Raw genomic sequence first — 6,000 nt, forward strand, 5'->3', positions numbered from 1 at the left:
TATTTATTTTTTAATATCATAAATTTATGAAATAGTGTAATAGTGACTTATTTTCATAATTTCCCTTCTACGCCATTTTTAAGAAGACTTTTATACAGAGTTGTACAAAAAATAAAGATAAAAAAACGATTAGGACAAACGAACGAAAAGACATGACTCATACAACAAAAAGGATAGCACAAATTGGACAACAAGCCTTTGACGATACCACTAACTAATTATAGTGAGGGACACTTTAAAAAAGAGATATAATAACATAAAATATTATTTGACTAAAAATAGGTTATTTGATGTCCATTTATATAACTTAAAAGAAACATTTATTGTATTCATTCATTATTTATTCAAATTGTTGAGGAGCGATAGAAGATACATTGCAAAAAAAGCCTTTGAAATTGATAAAGATATGAAAGATGCTTATAAAAAAATGAATTATTTTTGCAAACCGTACAGCTTTAAGGAACTTCCCTATTCAGTTTTAGCAAATTGAAAGCAAATTTCGGATCAAGACGAGCAAATAGCATTATGGATTGACTATTATATGATGGTCTTCGACTCAAGAAAAGCCGTCTGCCAAGCGAACATAAGAGAACACTCAATCCCGCTTCCGTCCGGTTTCTCCACTGCTGAAATTGGGAAAGCAATCACAAAACTGCGTAATAATAAAGCCCCTGGGCTAGATAAAATAACGGCTGAACATCTTTAAATAGCACCAAATACTATATCCTCCTATATACTACCTCTCTTTAACAAAATCTGGAATAGTGGTGAAACTCCCAAAGAATGGAATATCTCTTTATTATGTAATTTCCCAAAAATAAAAGACCCAAAAAATTTCAAAGATTATCGCGCGATTGCCCTCACATCTACTGTGTCTAAAATATTCAGGGTTCTGATAAAAAACAAAATCATGTCATCTCTACCAACCTTGCTTCCGAAATATATTTGTGCCTATAGACCAAATAAAAATATACTAGAACCAATTTTAGCACTAAAAATAATAATGCAAAAATGTTGGAAATATAAAATTCCCGCCTATTTCACTTTCGTTGATTTCAGCAGAGCTTTTGATAATGTAAACCATGATGCTTTATGGAAGACGCTGCTGGAATGCGGGATTGAATCAAATATAATTCACATATTAAAAAAACCACTATACAAATCTTACCGGTTGTATCAAAATCAACAATAAGATATCCCCCCCCCTTTAGGATTAAGAAAGGTGTGAAACAAGGATGTGTACTTTCACCTCTTCTGTTTAATATCATAATATATAAAATTATAAATGAAGTCTCGGGAGCCGTGAGTTTAATGGATCTGAGCCTAAATGCAAAATTACATCTAGAAAATAGGATAATATCATATGCAGATGACATCGCTGTTGTGTCTTTAAGCATCAAAGAAACGGAAAATCTGTTATACCTACTAAAAAATTTAAGTCTAAAAATGGGTTTAAAAATAAATTTTAACAAAACAGTCATTCTTCTTTCCTTTAGTGCAGCCCAAAATCCAAATATCATAATTGGTGGTGGTGTTGTTAAAAAGTCGAGTTCATCCAATTCCGACTCAGAGTCTCAAGTCGTCGAATATGTCGACAAACTCAAGTCGTGAACTCGAGTTATGAACTCAGGTCGATTCAAGTCGTAAACTCAAGTTCTTAAAATATTCGTCCTCTAGTCGTATATAGGAGGACGAATATTTTATGAACTTGAGCCGTCAATATGAGTCGATTAGAGGACAAAAATTTCCGATTTATTATTATTAATTAAGATATTTTTTGTATTTTACATTTTTTTACTTTAGACTTTCATGAGTCGTGAATATAAATTATATAAATGAGTCGACTAGAGGACGAATAGTTCTATGAACTTGAGTCGTCAATTTGAGTCGATTAGAGGACGAAATTTCTAATTAGTTATTATTTTTTATGATATTTGTTCTGTTATTTACATTTTTTTACTTTAGACATCCAATTAGAGACGTGAATACAAATTATATAGTTAAGTCGACGAGGACAAATATTTCTAACTTGAGCCGTCAATTTGAGTCGACTAGAGGACGAATATTTCAAATTAGTTATTATTAATTAAAATAATTTTTGTTTTTTACATTTTTTTACTTTAGACCTACATGAGTCGTGAATACAAATTATATAGTTGAGTCAACTAGAGGACGAATAGTTCTATGAACTTGAGTCGACTTAAGAACGAAGATTTTAAATTAGTTATTATTAATTTATAAAACATTTTTCTTTAACTTTAGACTTCCAATTTGAGTCGTTATACGAGTTATATACTTAAGTCGACTAGAAGACAAATAGTTGTGTCGTTTTTTCGACTCAGACTCAAACGGGTCGTTTTTTACGACTTCAACCCAAAGTTGTGGTCGTTTTATTCGATCCGATCCAAAATATGGGTCGTTTTTTAAAGGACGATCTAAGGTTTGGGTTTCTTTTTTTCACCTCACCCATTATCCTGATCATTTTTTTCGACCAAGACTTCTAGGGTTGACTCCTATCTATATAATAATAACATTTAGTAGATATTAAAATTATGGGAGGGTAAGTTATTTATAGCTTCTTTTAATTATAATGCTCTGACTTACTATTATTAATGCACTGGCATTTGTCATTGTTATTTTTTTAAACAGTGATTATGTACCATAAAAAAGTGACAATTGTCATAATCGTTATTTTTGAATGTTTAAGGCAAATGGGTAAAAATATAAATAGTAAACATGTTAAATTAATATTTCAGTGAAGGTGAATCATAGAAAAATAACAATTGTCAAAATTATTTTTGAATTTTTTTAAAGCAAATGGGTAAAAATAGATATTGTAAACATGTCAATTAAAATTTCAGTGAATATGTACCGTAGAAAGATGACAATTGATTTTAAAAAGTGCGAGTGGACCTGTTAAAAAATTTTAATGAGACATTTTGATGAAATAAATAGTAAAGGTTTCTGAAAATGCCTTGGAAAAACTGTCACAATTCGCAAATCTATTGAGCGTTAAATTACATAACGAATTGTGTTCATTTACCAGTATATTCAAAGATTTAATAGCAGAATTAAATGAAATGGATGATGATATCATATATACAAGTGAGGAGTTAAATAAAGAAGATGGAATATCACAATATGATTTGATAATAAATGTAATAGGTGTTTAATAGGCGTGTATGAAATCATTACAAGTTACAATATGCACAAAAGTGCATACATTAATTTATTTTTGACATATGAATACATTTTAATTTTGTCATTTGCGGAGATAATTGCGAGAAAACATTTAGTAAATTAAAAAATTATAAAAAATAGGCTGAGCTAATATAGACCAAGAAAAATTAGACGCGTTTTTAATTAAAATTTAAAAAAATGTTATTGTAAAAATCTTAGAAAATTTTTTTTAAAATTCTCATTTTCCCAAACATAAAAAAATTATATTCTATTCATAACTTTGACGTTAATCTTCATTAAAGTTCAAAAACTCTTATTATTAAAAAAATTATATCAAAAATATTTTTTAAAAATTTTATCAAAATGTTTTTACAATAATTATGGAAAGTTATTTAACTATATAAGATTGTTTTTTCACATTATGGAAATGTGTTACAACAATAACAAATCATATTATTACTGTATATGTGCAATTTTAATACAAGATTTATTTACTATTCTTTTTTATTAAAAAATATAAATCGTTTGAACATATCATTGTTAATGGTGAAAAAACAAGAAAATTTTACTTTTTTATAACTTTTTTAAAATAGCCCAAAATTTATTTGAAAGAGATAGATTTATTTTGGGAGAAAGAAACAAGGGAGGGATTGGTTATTATTGAGGTGGGGGGGGGGGGGGGGTTACTAATAATTTTTAATTATTTATTTCTTATATTTTATTAATATTTTTTTTTGCACAATCATATTTTAATTATTTTATATGAAACATATTTATAAAAATCATTTTCCTATTTTTTTTATTTCACATCTTTTCATACTAAAATGTCGTACCAAGATAGTGATGAAGATAACAGCAACTCTCTACTAAATAACATGGACCTTGGCTTGGAGGTAGAATTATGTAACAATTTTTTGTAATTATAAATGTGATTAGAATGACCTTGCCTACAACCAAGATATTCTGGATGATCAAGATCAAGACATCAATATGAGTCAGATATCAGTAATATCTGATTCATCAGTTAATACATCGATAGATAGTACTCTTTTAATACAAAGAGCATATTTGAATTAAGCCCCAACAAAAATCGCCGAATGTGTAAAATGTGTAATAGATATTTTAGCGTTCACACTGCAACAAGTATTATAACAAATAAAATTATGAGCTATATTAATTTTTATAGCCAATTTAAAAAATCACGTTAGAAGAAATCATCCAGACTTAATTGAGAATGGAGAGAGCGAAGATATACCCAAAAACCTAGTTGGCATTCGTAAATTATTACCTAGGGAAAACGAATGCCTTAACAAATTAATTTTGAATTTATTATAAAAAACAACATTCCTTTCAAAGCTATGGATAGTAAGGAGTTCCGAAATATATTTTCCTTCATATTCAAGCATGAGAAAATCTGGACAAGACAGACAGCTTGTAAATATAATGAAAAAATGTATAAAATTTCAAAATTACAACTCATAAAAAATTTAAAGAATATTAAAAGTAAATTGCCTATCATAACTGATATGTATACATTCATTAACTCATCGTCTTTTTGTGTAATTACATGCCACTATACCGATAAAAAGTGGAAAATGAAAAGTTGTCTTTTAGATTTAATTCAGCTACCATATCCTCATAGTGGTGAGGAGATATCACAATATTTGTTAGAATCTCTCGATGAATTGAGAAAGTAATTATAAATATTTGGTTATATTAATTTATAATTTTAGAGAAGCTTGTGAATTTCCAGATCTCACAAGAGACTAAATTATAGAATATGTCAAAGAACCGGTTGCACCAGCATCAACTAATATACTTGATTGGTGGGCGAAAAACAGCGATTTTTATCCAACCTTGTCGCTGATAGCTAAGGATTACCTTGCTCAGCAAATGTCCAGCGTTCCAAGCAGAGCATGTATGTGCTTAAATAATTGGGATGTTTCAATATGAAATCATTATATATATATACATTTGTATCTTATTGATTCTATTATAAATCTTGTTATTTGTATTATAGTTATCAAGAAATATTTAAAATATAAATAAATATTGTGTAATTTACATATTATTTTGAAGATATTTAGTAATAATTTATTTAATATAAGATTATAGGCCTCTTTTTATTAGATTTTATCTAAGGTTTTACAAATTTAAAATCAAAGATCAAAAACATTTTAATTTATGTTTCTCTATTTTAATAAATAATTTTTATGTAAAGTTAAAATAAAGTTTAACATTGAATTTATTTTAAAATTACCACAGCTTAGAAAATTCTCAAATATCAAAAATTATGTCTCGCGTAATTTTTACGAGAATATTAAATATAGAATTACTATTCTCATTCACATAAATAAGACATTTGAATAACTAAAAAATCTACGCGAATGAATTTTTTATTAATTAAATTTTTATAAATAAAACAATAAAATATGTTACTTTTTTTTATTATAATAACTAAATAAAAATATAAAATAAAAAATACAAATCTTATTTATTTTAAAAGTAACATGAAAACAAATAATATATTATTAAAAAGAGTAAAAAGGAAGTGTTTCGAAGAAGCAAAAAATAAATTCAAATTATATTAATTATTGAAAAAAAAATTTCAGGCATAAATTATTTTCGTGGGATAAAAAATTATCCCGATTCTACATTAAAACCAATGTTTGTCTTGACATAATAGAGCTCTGGTTCATCTAAAAAAAGTCGGCAATGGTTTTAAGCAGTAACATCCCTCCCCCCCCCCCCCTCCTTCGCGATTTTTATTATAAACATCTTGTTGGTATAAAGTGTATCGCTATATTATATTAAATTGTT

Source organism: Gordionus sp. m RMFG-2023, chromosome 4 (assembly GCF_954871325.1).
Source record: "Gordionus sp. m RMFG-2023 chromosome 4, tfGorSpeb1-WG-v2, whole genome shotgun sequence".
In the NCBI taxonomy this organism is placed as follows: domain Eukaryota; kingdom Metazoa; phylum Nematomorpha; class Gordioida; order Chordodea; family Parachordodidae; genus Gordionus; species Gordionus sp. m RMFG-2023.